This window comes from Ambystoma mexicanum, chromosome 4q (genome assembly GCF_040938575.1).
Source record: "Ambystoma mexicanum isolate Mex_15411 chromosome 4q, UKY_AmexF1_1, whole genome shotgun sequence".
Lineage (NCBI taxonomy): Eukaryota > Metazoa > Chordata > Amphibia > Caudata > Ambystomatidae > Ambystoma > Ambystoma mexicanum.
This window is the reverse complement of record NC_090928.1, coordinates 638,001,594-638,015,486: the sequence shown is the minus strand read 5'-3', so window position 1 is coordinate 638,015,486 and position 13,893 is coordinate 638,001,594. Positions and strand designations below refer to the sequence as shown.

Genomic DNA, 13,893 nt, shown 5'->3' with positions numbered 1-13,893 from the left:
CTCTGATTAACATGTTTAACTACCTCAATTTCTGAGGGGAACCTCACTTTGTCACTTTATAATAGACCATTTCACCTTTCGCAGAGACTTTCGAGTGGGGTACTTCCTTTCGCCAGACCACTCTGTGGCTCTGCATCATGCCTTCACAGTTATCAGTTGTTTAAAGTACACCACAGGTCTGCCTTTTCTCGCGTCTCATCCACACACGTGCAGCCTTCAATTGTGCGATATACTGTTGCAACTTCATTCTTCTCATAACACACACACCAGTCTTTCATGTCTCTCGCCAACTCACCGGCTGTGTGCATTCCTTTCTTGTCTTTATGGTTTGAATTTACGAGTTAAGGTTAGTACCACAGGCTTTGCCTCGCCTCCCCAACTCCGTCGTTCACCCGAGAGGGTCGCTGCCATTCTTGATACACAATGCAGTCTTCTTGTCTGGGATTTGGCCTTCTCCATGTTTCTTTCACGGCTCATTGGGGGCAACGACCGCTTGCAAGGAAGGTCCTGGGTTTTTCTACCCTTTGCTCTCGTCCCTCTGTCCATCGCTCTACTCCAGTAGGTTCGCCTTCGCCCCAGAAGTTCTGCTTGTTCTCGTGTTCTGCCTTGCTCAAGTGTGTCTCTATGTTCCGCCTGTTATCCGTGTGGGGAGAGCTAATGGGTATCAGATGTAGGTGATTAAAGTCAAGTGCCTGAATTTGCATGACCCGATTAGCGGGACATGTTCAATAAGATATGTATGGGTTAGCCTTGTTACTCTCAGTCACCCTCTTCCTCAACACCCAGTGTTTGTGCAGAAAGTAGGGGGTTGGGACACTGGAGAATCCTATAAAATAGGATGGCACAGAGTACAGGAAAGGGGGCATACCGCGTGTCACCCCCACTCCCTGAAGACGCCATACCCAGGTGATCCTCCCGCACTGGTCCACCCCCAGGGTCTGGATCCAAAGGGAGAGGAGCGAGAGAGAGAGAGAGAGAGCGAGAGACAGAGAGCGCGAGACAGAGAGAGAGAGAGAGAGATCAAAATCCCCGAGGACTAGTAGGTGAGACACCCTTTGGTTTCTCACAACACAAACAGAAATGCAGGGTTGTGTGGAGCGAAGACATGTTAAAGGGGCATGCCAAGGAGGGGGTGGTTTGAAACTGACTGGAGGGCAACGCTGGAAATTTAGGGGGAGGGAAGGGTTTAGAATTAGGATGTGTTTATTCATTTTGAATTGTTTGTGCTGCAATGTATGCATAAGATGGAATGGTAAAATCATCAACATTAGAATGGTTTGAAAAAAAAGAAAAAAGTTTGAATGAGTGTCTGGCATGCTTTGCATGCAGAAACAGGATTTCATAGATGAAGACAGTGGACGCTTGGCTACGGTGTGCACAAACGTCATGACAAGGGGCGTAGCATAGCGATATGACATGCTCAGGTCACAGAGGAGCTTGTGATAGGCTTTATTGCCAGCAGCGCACTTGAACATGGGGCGATCGATCGACTGATTAGATTATCACAAGATGGCAGTTTTGTTCCCGTGCAGTTTGCATGTCTAAATGTCTGGAAATTGAAGGTAAGATGCATTGAAATAAAAACTGTAATCGATCGATATATGCTCAAAAACAGATGCCTTGTCGATTGTTAGATTAAAACACCTAAGGTAACCTCTCCTTTAAGTTTGGGATATTTTTGTTTAGTGGAATCAGCACCCCAAGGTGCTGTGAGCAAACCGTAGAACCCACTTGATATTGTCTCATACTAGAAACTGTTTTACAGATCTACTCATTTCTAGGTTATTCCGCCAGCTCCTGTAGACATTTTTCCATCATAAACCTTGAACGACCAGCACTTAAATTGAACCGGTTAAACTGAAAAACATGTCCTCGCTGCTCAACCTCCCTACACATGGTGTCAGTAATGATGGTCCCAATCCAGCAGCAAAGCTCGGATAGAACCCCAAGGATCTGCAAAAGCTTGAGTGCCAAACCACTGGTTCAAGCCTCTCCAGGCTCTGCTGGCCTCAAAATTCAGTGTGGAGTAGGTTACCATGCCATCCAGAAAAAATGTACATCAGAACTGGACTTGATGCCCAGTTACTCCCAGGAACATATGGAAGGATGGGCCCGTAATCTAGTTAAGTACTCCTCCAGTCAATGGACGTAAAAGCTGGGGTCACTGATTGGGATTATAGGAGACAGTTAGTCATCTTTGCTAATCGTGGGAATGACAACTATGCTTTTCAGGTTGGACACCTGGTAGCCCAGTCAATATGTGAAATTATCCTTAGCCTTGAGACAGAGGAAGTGACACAGCTTGGGAGAGGTTTAATAAAACATGTATAACCCCCTTAAAAAGTTGGTCAGTGAAGACTGAAAGAAGTAGGACCTCTTGTATCAACGGGCCGTATCTGCAATGTAGAAGATTCCACAGAGTTCTAACATGCTGTAGATGTTGTTACACCTTGAACTTAACTGTCGGAGCTGCATGAACTCAAACTTTCCACCTTGGTTGACAATGACAAAGGGTTGCCTGATCTATATGTAAAAGTCACCACGAGGCAACCAACGACAGGGAGGGAGAGAGAGCGTTGGAAAGTGGTTGTGGAAGGAATCAGGGGGGGAGAATATAGCATAACCAGTAAGAGGTTTAGGAAAGAAACATGAATTCAGACATATCCTTTGCCTGTAACATAACAAGTAATATAGCACAAATCTAACACAACAGAGGTTGCAATCTTGCCAGACATTACAAAATACAACGCAACACCTTAATGTTTTTGTGTAAGTAACATGAGTTACTATCAGCCAATTCGTTTTTTCTGTGACTCTGTGCCGATTAATTTGATACATTTGGTTTGCTTCCTAAACTGCTTGCGGACCCATAGGCGAACAAATCCATCAGTCATCATAATGAAGCCCCACAGCTCCTCTCACGACATGCGCCCAATGACAGAGATTCTAGACTGAAGAGGGAGCAGTGATATACAAGAGCTCTACAACACAAAGCAGTGATAAACCCTGATGGGTTCCAAAGGATGGTCTGACAGCTCACTCCATGTATCCTATGCTCCAGCATTCAATCCTCAATCATTGGCCCGAGCAGTGGGCACAGCCACGTTTAACCATAATGCCTGGCAAGATGGCTGGCCGGCAAGAACTCCTGCCACAGGGATTTCCAGGGCGTCCTCGACCCCCACCAGGTAAATGAAACAAAACACTTGTTTAACAGCTTTGCCATCAGTTCGACTTACCATTCCCACCCGGGCCATGACCCCTCATACATACTTGCTTCTTGCCATTTGAATTGGTGTATGGAAGAGAGCAAGATGATGTTTTAGCCATGCTCCATGAGAGCTGGCAGAAACAAAATGATTAAGAGGAAAATTTAACATGCCCAGTTTACACAGGCCCATATGACCCACACATGGAAGTTTAAGAATCATCGAAACACCACTCAAGGTAAGCAAAAGATCGAATGTGCCTAAAAGGCTGGCTCCGTAACTTTGGTAGTAGGACTATAACCTTATCCCTTACTTCAGAGTTAAAAGTTTCCAGGAGCTATTTAGCTTTTAGCCTACAATAGCCTAGCTAGCTTGAAAGCAACAGCTACCAAGAGCTACGTTTGGCTCCCTGTGCAAACTAGCCCTATACAAACCTCCCTACCAGACATTAACTATGTGTTTGGGAACGTGAATAAAGGAGAATCAGGACACGCATGAAAGCATATTTCGTTGTATACAATAGTCACAAGCTTATAGTGTGGAAGTTAGATTTGTGGCTCGCTTTGTGCTAGCTCCTTGTTCCCGAGAGGTTACTTCTGCTAACTGGGCGATGCTAGATTTTAGCTCCTGTTCATCAAATCCTTACTTTGACCCTTGTATTACCTATGTCAGAAAACAAACTACAAGCAAAATGGCATGGACCTAATGAACCCTACATGTAGTGGGTCAGAAAAATTACCAAGTAACACAACCAAATAGGAAACACAAAGACCAAGTTAACCATACAATTGTTTTTAAAGAGCGAAAGGGGCTCAATATCCCCCATTACCTCCATGGAAACACTTATGATTTCTGAAACTACATACTGTTATCGCAGAGAAGCCATATCAGCACAATAAACAAGACCTCCAAGGTTTATTAGATCAATTCCCTGCTATCCTTTCTCCAAATCCTGAGAGTCGAGAGTTTGTTTCATCAAAATCTGATCTCTCTGAACCAGCAGGTCCATTTGAGATCCTCTAGAATACCAGAGTATCAACAAGAGGTTAAGTAGGACGCAGTCTAAAATGTTTTACAGCTCCTTTACAGCTCTGGGTTATTGAGCCATCCAAGAGCCAATTGTCATCTTCTATTACCGCTCATCGAAAACCCAAAAGAAAATGACAGTTCTGCATAGATGTTCGAATTATTTGATGCCTATCCTGTACCTCGAATCGATTAGTTCATTGAAAAAATAGGGAATCTATAGTACAATTCTGTATTAGTCCCGAGCAAGAAGTATTGGCAGGTTTTGTTAGCCCCTGCAGCTAAAGAAGACACTCATTTCCACCCCGAAGGATTATATAACATTCAGTCTTTCCATTTTAACTTCACGGAGCAACTACAACATTTTAGAGAAGGATGAACATGATATTAAGAACCCACTGCTCCTTTTTCCAGACCTTAACGGGATGACATTTATGCATCGTAGTGTCAAGGAGTTCCCCCCTTCTCACCTGGGTCCGATGTTTGCCGGTGACTTCGATCGCTGCCTTCTTGCGAACGCTCCTGGTCTTGAACAGCACTGCTCGAGATTCGTCTGGTTCCAGGTTGCGTTTAGTTCCAGGATCACGGAGTCCAGGAATCCGGGAGACTGGAAAGGCTAGAAAAGCTCGGAACCAGGAAGGGGGAAAGGAAAAGGAGTGGGTAGTAGCACTGGGACAAAGGGAACAATACTGCGAGCTACGAACACACGTCTGGGCTACTCTGCAATAGCATTGAGACACGCGGAGCCGCGGAAGGCGTGGTCTATAAACAGACCACGCCGCGTTCAGCGCATGGAGCGAGCAAGGGCTTCAGCTCTGGACGGCCATGTTGGAAGTAGTACGGAATGCAAGCCCCGTTGAGACAAGGACCAGGAGGTCCAAAAGGGGCGTGATCTGAAGTTCATGACACATAGAGTACCAGTGCAGACCATATGCACCATCTATATGAAGCAAACTTCCCCACCACAGGGAATACCTTGGGGTCCTCCTAGAATTAGTCAACCCAACTATGAAACTGGTGGATACTCATGCCTCCTAAAAACTAGCAGCGCTAAGACCAAACTATCAATCCTTTCGTACACCCCTGACCCCAACAAACGCTCAGAGCCCAAGTGAAACGCAACCCTGGAGATCACACAAACCTCAAACCGTAGCATTCGGATTACAGAGGTCAAAGCTGCTTACTACTCCATCACCATTGTGGCAGCCTCTAACCGGAGCAAAGCCCTCTTTGAAGAATTAAAGCATTTTTGTATTTATCTCTTTATTCCTTTTTCGAAACATACTTAACAAAGTGTTCCATATTCACCAAACCCTACAGGGATAATGTGGGTTTTCCAAAGAAAATTTACATATAATTCTAATCTAGTAATCATCAATTTGTCAACCAACTCCATAACTAGCGTATCAAAGATATGGCTCCATCCTTCCCCCACAGAGTGCCAAAATGTATAAAAGCCCATTAAGTCTGTGTGCAATCTAGATACCATCTCAAGGCAAATTCCATTTGATCCACGAAAACAGACGGTATTCTATAGGATTATCAAAACCCCATGTTAGCCACCGTACACAACTTCGATTTTAGTCCAATTTATACCCCCTTTACACTATCTTCCTCGGAGCTACCATACAGCTAAAAGTGAGCCTATATGTTTCTCACCCTAGAGGATTGAAACAGTAAAGTGCTATAGTCCAGCTCTAATTAGTGCATTCTCATCATGCCCGTAATCCATCCCTTCAACTTAGGGGTTGACTGCTTCATCCAGAATATAGCTACATGTTTCCTAGCGATGAGGTGCACTAATCTGATGAATTTAGTGTTCAGGTACTTATTTAAGATAAAATATACTAGCAAACATCCCATGAAAGACCCAAGGGTTGAACCCTCAACCATTCGACTTTACTCCATTAATACTGTCCTAGAATTGCACTATTGGGATACATAACCAAGTCAGGTGTAGGAAATCTGCAGCCAGGCTGCTGCATTTGAGGCAACAGTCCAATCTGGACAGTTCTATCCTATGCAGTCTGGTTTGCGTGAAGTAAAGCCTGTGCACATATTTATAGAGTTAAGCACAGTCTACAGCGGAGAGGAATATTCTGAGTGTATGAGCAGATTTCCTTCCATACATCTAAGTCTACGTCCAGGTCAGATGTCCAGTGTTGGAGTGAGTCAGGCATTTTGTGTATGGAAATACATTTACATGATCAGGCCTAAAGTGTTCACTGCTGAGGTGGTCATGTCCACCAACACATTCACCTGAGGGGGCCAAGGGGAAGTTGGGCCATTGTTGTAGTGTGGCCTGCCTCCTATAGTATTGTAACCTTATTATAGGGTCCTGCCAGTCACCTGGGAAAATCTCTCCGAGCGAGGCAAGGCTATTTCTCATAATTTCTTCCCATTTTTCAATACACTTCGCTCGCCACATTTCACTTAACCCTGTGTGATAAGTGACCTTCATACTGCTTGTTCTACCCATGTGTAATTTTGGGTGGAACCAAAATGTTGGCGCCGCCCGCATCTCTTTCTTTATGTGGTCCCATCTGTAGTGTGTCGCACACACTGGGTTAAGTTCACCATAGTTGGGCTCTCTGCTGGTTTCAGCGTTTTGTTCAGGGCCACTGCAGCATTTCCATGCTGATCCAGTTATACATTCAGGAAGTAGTCATCTCTAAACCATTATGCTGCAAATTAGGCATGCAATACCAAGTAGGTTCGCATACCAGGCATATCGAGCCCCCCGTCCGTGTGCTCTAGTCGGGACCTTCCAAGCAAGTCGGGATCCTTTGCTACCCCACAAGATGGAAGGAATCAATGATTTAAGCTTCTAAAAATTTAAAAAATAAAAATAAAAAAAATAAAACATTAAAAAATAAATAAAGAGGCCTCGTTATCGAAATGGCATTGCCCGAAATAAATACATGAGTTTTGGTAGTATCAGCATTCTTTTATTCTAGCCACCTACCCCATTAGCGACAGGCGAAGCTCAATCCATCTTGTCAACTGTTCTTGCAAGTAGGTGAGAAATTCTGTGTAGTTTAACTCTAATACTGTTTCTTTACATGTGCCTCATTTTAATTCCTAGGTATTTGACCATGCGCGGGCACAATTTATAACCAGATTGTGCTTGCGATTTTAGTGCAAAGCTTGTGAACGGTAGAATTTGACTTTGACCAGTTAATTAACGAAAGTAGGAGGTGGGCACAACTGATTAGCTTCAATAGTAGGTTTAATGCTATCTCGAATAGCTCAATTAGCGAAAGTTCAGAGGAGCTGACTGGTTGAGGAGATCCAAAGACACCTGGATGCGAACAACTGAAAAACATGGAAACCATGCAGTTAGCCAATTGCTCTCATACCGTTCCCCGAGTGGGGTTACTAATGGATAATAGGAGGGTAAATCCAAAAGACGCCCTTTCTCAATGGTTCTTAAGAGTATGCTGAAGTTAAAGGCCAAGTTTCAAACAAATGAGTCCTGACATCTCTTTGGTGCAACAGATAAAGTTTTTATATCCAACAGTGGGCAAGGCCAGCTGTTGCTTCATCTAAGGGAGAGCTCTAAAGCCAATGAATTCCAGAGTAAGAAACTCCTTCATCAGGGCAGAGCCCTACAGAATATTGCAACACAAAAATCCAACATGTTTTTCATGCATGCCAGATCAGCTCTGACTGCTTCTGTTCATGCTCCTGCCAGGAGAAAATGTGCATTCCCATTCAAAAAGGCACTTTGCATGGAGAACGGCTGCCAGACCGTTCTTTTCTTGTTACAGAATCTTGGGCAGGTTCCCATGGAGACAGTGCTATGGCTGGCAGAACGCTCCCTGTGTCAGGGTCCGACTGACTGGACTCGCACGTTGTGTTACGCGAGTAGTATCACATGCTATGGGGGGCTTGGCTGTCCTCATTTAAGCACCACGGTGTAGAAGCCTGGTGCTTCGGATTAGTGTAATTCTTCCCAAAGCTCTGTTGTTACTACGCTAATTCGCATCAATTCTTGAGCACTTTAGCCGTTCTATCCGGCATTTGAAAACACATATTACTTGCTCAGCTTTGCAATCCTGCAGCGCGTTCCGCGCTTTTGGTTTTCCTTCCACTGCTTCCTAACCGCCACACGGAGCACGCTGTTTTTCAGTATTCAGCCGCGAGCAGCAGCGGGCGAACGCGGCTGTGCTCCTGTTCTGTCTCCACCCGTGGCTGGACACCTGCTCTTTTCCACATTCTACAAACTTCAGTCCCATGGCTCCCGCAGATGATTGTCGTCGTTCCTTATTTCAACGCTGAGAATTCCCCGCTTTCACTGAAAGACAACCCAAGCATCTCATTTTCTCGGACGCCAGCTACAGGTCACACAGCTGAACTACGTTATAATGTCTCTTGGGTGGAATTCTACTACCTGTAGAATTCCACCCATCCTATTATGGCATGTTTTCTTATATTACTCTGTTAATGTTCTACATTCCAGAAAGACGGTTGGGACTTATCTGGAAAATGTAAGGTAGGCTTGATACTGCTGGGCTGAGGCTGGTTGCCAATAAAGAAGCTTTACCTACTGCCTGCCTGCTTCTTTTCTACACTGGCGACGAGGGCAACCAGCCTCGCAACCCACGCTGCCGATTCCAGCCCAGCAGTTGCCTGTATTTCTCTCCCTCAGAGGCTGCCTAGCCCGTGGCTGCCTCCGAGCTCTTCAGGGAGGAGCTGTCCAACTGACGCCGTCCGCGTCCTGCTGGAAGTAGGGGAAGGAACCCCTCTCTCGCCGTTTCCACTTCATAAGTCGGCGTGCCTGCCGGTGCTCCCCAGCTGGGGTCGAGCGCTGTGCCCCTGACGCCGTGACTGTTTGGGCACTGCCAACGGACGCCGGCAAGAGACCGGCGTGGCTGATCTGCGCTCCCCATCCGAGGGTCGAGCGCGGTGCCCCTGCCACAGCAGCGCAAAGGACAACTGACAGGTGAGCGACTCTTCCCCCTGCCGCCGCAGTGTTTGAGGCGATCGCTTCAGCCCCATCGTGCAGCTCGGCGCAGTTCACGGACAGTGGGCAAACGGAGGACCACTAGCGGGAAGGCAACGTACCAGGAGCAGGAGCCAGCGCTCCAGAGGCTTCGTTTCCCAGGCCATAGTTCAGCCTAACATTGCGCAGAGATCCCGAGTACCAGCCGGCACTTGGGGGGGAAGGCGGGAGTGTCCCCGCCCACCATCGGACTGCATTCAGCAACGAGGAGAACAACATAGGGGCGTTCTCCTACACGATCGCAAGGGAGTTAACCCTGCGCGCACCGAGAGAAACCTGTGGCTTCCCTCTGTTCAGGGCCGTGCAACGGCAGTGGGAGGTGTGTTGAAGGGGCGTTCCCCTTCATCTAAGGAGCAGCATTAACCCTGTGCCTGCCGTGTTAGGAACCCTGGGCAGCGGTAGTAGGAGGCGAGCCAAAGGGGTGTGCCCTTCACCCAAAGAGGAGTATTAACCCTCTGCCTGCCGCGTGTGCTACTCAGACAAGTCCTTCAGCTGCCTATTCTCCAGAGGACCTGGAGTTTTTGATCTGTGATTAGGGAAGTTGAACCGTGCCTTGCCCAACAAACTTGCAAGCCAGTTGCTTTTGTTCCAACATGCAGCACAGCAATGCACGTCCGCCCCCAGCCTTTATGGCCAGTCCTGGCGAACCGGCAATTGTATGGGACTTATGGATTGACACGTTTAAGGTTTACCTAAGGGCAGCAGGGGGCGCCAAATTCACAGATGAAAAAGAGGCCGCCCTACTCAATTGTTTGGGCACCGAAGGGCTCAGGCTGTTCGGGCACCTTCCTGGCCCCAATGTACATGCTGCACCTGTTGCCCCCGTGGAAGGAGCTGAAGGGGGTGATGCCCTACCAGCAGTAGTACTGGCCTATGAGACAGCCCTAGGCAAGTTGGAAGCAAGGTTTGGCAAGAGAGCCAACATGGTACTTGAAAGATATCATTTCTTCTCGAGGGCTCAAGGTTCCAGTGAAGGCATAGATGCTTATGTGACTGCTCTGCGTACTTTGATAGCAACTTGTAAATTCACAGGCACCATCGACGAATACATTCGTGATCAAGTCATGATGCGGACGTGTGATGTGCGTGTCAGGGAGAGACTATGGGTAGAGAAAGATCCACCTCTGAATAAGGTCGTTGAGATAGCCCGTGCCATTGAAGAATCCAGGAAAAGTGTGAGAGTGATGGCGGACAAGGGAGAAACTGTGCATGCAGTCATCCCCTGCAGGTCTACGGAAACCAAAGGGAAAAACAGAGAAACCAGAGCGGGGTCTTCCTCGAAGGACCTGTGCAAGAATTGTGGGTGGCGTGGCCATGCTGCAGGTGTAAAGGGTTGTCCTGCTGCTAATGTAGACTGCAGGAAATGCAAGCCTAAGGGCATTATGCCCGCATGTGTAGGAGTGTTGTCTCCATTAAGGACTCTGTGAACATGGACATTCATGATGATGATGATGATGATGTGACGATAGCGGGCTACATGGATTGTTCTGGTGGGAGTGAGAGGAGAGTGCTGGAGGGTTCTATGCGGAGTGTGGGGAGTTGCAAGAAAAGAGCTTGGGCAACCCTTGTGGTCAATGGTGTCCCGTTGGAGATGATGGAGGACACGGGGTCCCCATATACTATGATATCCCCTGAGCTATATGAATCCAAGTTCCACAAAAGGGTTTCTGATTTGTCCTCTCCTGACATAAACCCATACGCCTATGGACGGCTGCCCATTAAAGTTCTAGGATTTGAGTGGGCTGATATAGAGTTTCAAGGTAGAATGGCTAGGGGTGAGCTGTATGTAGCCCACAAGGGGGACCCTGTTGTGGGGTGGGAGGAACAAGCTGCCCTGGAGCTACTTATCAGACCGGGAAAACCTGTCCCGGTGATGAGCGTGACTGAAGGGAACAACTGTAATGCGTGGTCTGGGGGCATCACAGCAGAATTCCTAGAGAGTGAGGTTTCCCTCCGTTTTCACTTCTGAGTTGGGCAAATTGAAGGGTTTTGCACACAGAATAGTTCTCAAGAGAGGTTCAGTACCTGTTGTTCACAAGATCAGAAGGGTCCCCATCATGGCTCGTGATGCGTTAAAGGAAGAATTGCACAAACTCAAGGAATCTGGGGTCATAGAAGAAGTGGAGTGTTCAGAATGGTTGGCCCCGGTGGTCTTGGCAAGGAAGGGTGATGGAGGATGGAGAATGTGTGTAGACCTTAGAGATCTCAATTCATGCATTTGGGTTGACAGACACCCCCTACCCAATATCAATGAGATGCTTTCATTGGTGTCTGTGGCTTCATGTTTTTCAACCTTTGACCTCTCGTCTGAATATCATCATAGACCTGCACAGAGAATCTCACCCACTCACTTCTTTTGTAACCCCTTTTGATGCATTCCATTTTTGTAGAATGCCCTTCGGTTTGGCCTCCGCTGCTGCTGTTTTTCAGAGGATTATGCAGAAACTCTTTGGGGCGATTAAGGGTGTGGAATGTTTCCAAGATGACATCCTTGTGTGGGGTAGATCGCAGGCGGAGCATGATTGCAGGGTTCTGAAGGTGATGGGTGTTTTGAAAGTTTGTGGTCTCACTGTAAAACTTAGTAAATGCAAGGTAGGTGTCCCCTGCGTAACTTATCTGGGACATTCTTTGGATGCTGAAGGTATTCATCCCAAGGCAGACTTGGTGAGGACATTGAGTGATGCAGCAGCCCCGATAAACAAGGACCAGTCGAGATCCTTTATGGGTCTTGCGGAGTATTACAGCAGGATTGTGCCTTCATACGCTGACAAGACTGTTAATATGCAGTCGTTACTGAAGAAAGGTGTGCATTTTGCATGGTCATATCAGTGTCAGGCAGAATTTATCAAATTAAAGGAGGAGATTGAACAGGCCCCATCTTTAGGCTCCTTCTCCCCGGTCAGGAAAACATTTCTCACAGTGGATGCGAGTGAGTATGGTATAGGCGCCGTTCTGGAGCAAAAGGTGGAGGGTGAACTGCGGCCTATTGCCTTTGCATCCAGAGTGCTCAGAGAGGCTGAAGGCAGGTATGCTGTCATTGAGAGAGAGAGGCCCTTGCTGCTGTGTGGGCATCCAAATATTTCAGAACCTTTCTCTGAGGAATTGAGTACACTCTACGTACGGACCACAAGCCTTTGGTGCATGTGTTGACGACTAGGGGTTTATCTCACGCGTATACGCGGATCATGAGGTGGATGGCCGACATGTCAGAGTATAATTTCAGAGTTGAATATGTTCCAGGAACCAGAAATGCGGTGGCAGACTGTCTGTCGCTCTTTTCGAGATCTCTTGATGATGTTGAGCCACAGGTGGTGGAGGAGGAGGATTGTACCCTGGTGGCCAGTGAAGTGCCCGCAGTGTCAGAGTTGGAGTGGAGTGCACAATGTGCAACTGATCCCCAGTTGTTGGAGATAAAGACGGCGCTCAGCAGTGGGGTTGTTGGGCCTCAGTTGTCTCGTTCCTATGGGCATGTGTGGGAGGAATTATTTGTGGGTCCATGGGGTGTGGCTAGAGGCCTGAGGTTGATCCCTCCTCATTATCTTAGAGGGAAGCTTGTTGATTTGGCCCATGAAGGGCACATAGGGAGCTCCATGACCAAAAGAAGGCTCAGGGAAGATTATTGGTGGCCCGGAATGGATGCGGATGTGGAGGACGTAGTCAAAGATTGTGCAGCTTGTTCCACTAGTGACAAGAGCAAGGCTCCTACTGCTCAACCCATTTATCCGGTGGAACTACCCAAGGAAGTGTGGTCCAAGGTGGCACTTGATATAATGGGCCCCATTGATTCATTGGGAGGAAGTCTAAGGTTTATTGTTGTTATGGTGGATTATACTTCGAGATGGGTGGAGGCCACGGCCTTGTCTACGGTTACTGCCGAGAAGGTAGTGGATTTCCTCTCTGCTGTGTTTGACAGGGAAGGTGTTCCTGCAGGTCTAGTGACCGACAATGGCTCTCAGTTTGTGTCGGATCACATGCAGAATTATTTGAGTGATCTGGGGATTCCCCATCACAGAGTTGCACTATACAACCCACAAGCCAACGGTCTGGTGGAGCGTATGAACCGTTTCATCAAGGGAGCCATTCAGTTGGCCCTTGCCAATGGTCTTCCCTTGGGAAAGGTGGTGTCAGAATCTCTTAAAGCCTACAGACTTATTCCTTCTGTCGTGACTGGCCATTCTCCTTTTGAGTTGATGCGGGGGAGGAAACCTGGCTTCAAGTTGAGAGTGCCAGCCCTGGGTGGCGGGGTTCAGACTCAGGTGGACATGCAGGGAGTTTTGGATCGAGTTTGCAGTAAGCAAGAATGTTTCTTGAGTGAACAACTGGCCCGTAGGAAGCCCCTTCCGGTGAAGGTTGGGGATTGGGTTCTGTCAAGGGTCTCAGTAGGTACTTAAATCCACGCAAGGTGCTTAAGCGTGGTCGTGGCTATGTGAAACTTGATGACGGATCCACATGGAGTCTTAGGCGTGTAGCGGTGGTGGATAAGGAGAAAGTGGTCTCTGGTCTCTGCGGGTGGTGAGCCCAGTGTGCCCGGTAACAGTTCAGAAGATGTTGGGGTGGGTTATGATGGTCTCTTCAAGGGTTCAGCAGCTCGGGAGGGACCAGCTAACTTGCAGACTGTGGTCGCTGGAGCGGCTCTTGGTCGCCCGGGTGTTG

The 13,893-nt window shown here is 47.5% G+C and overlaps 1 protein-coding gene across 13 annotated transcripts in view; it reads right to left on the bottom strand.

The window, feature by feature from the left end:
- WDPCP (WD repeat containing planar cell polarity effector) overlaps positions 1-13,893 on the bottom strand; it is a 3,071,480-nt gene that overhangs the window by 2,913,473 nt on the left and 144,114 nt on the right. The gene's annotated exons all lie outside the window — the stretch shown is intronic.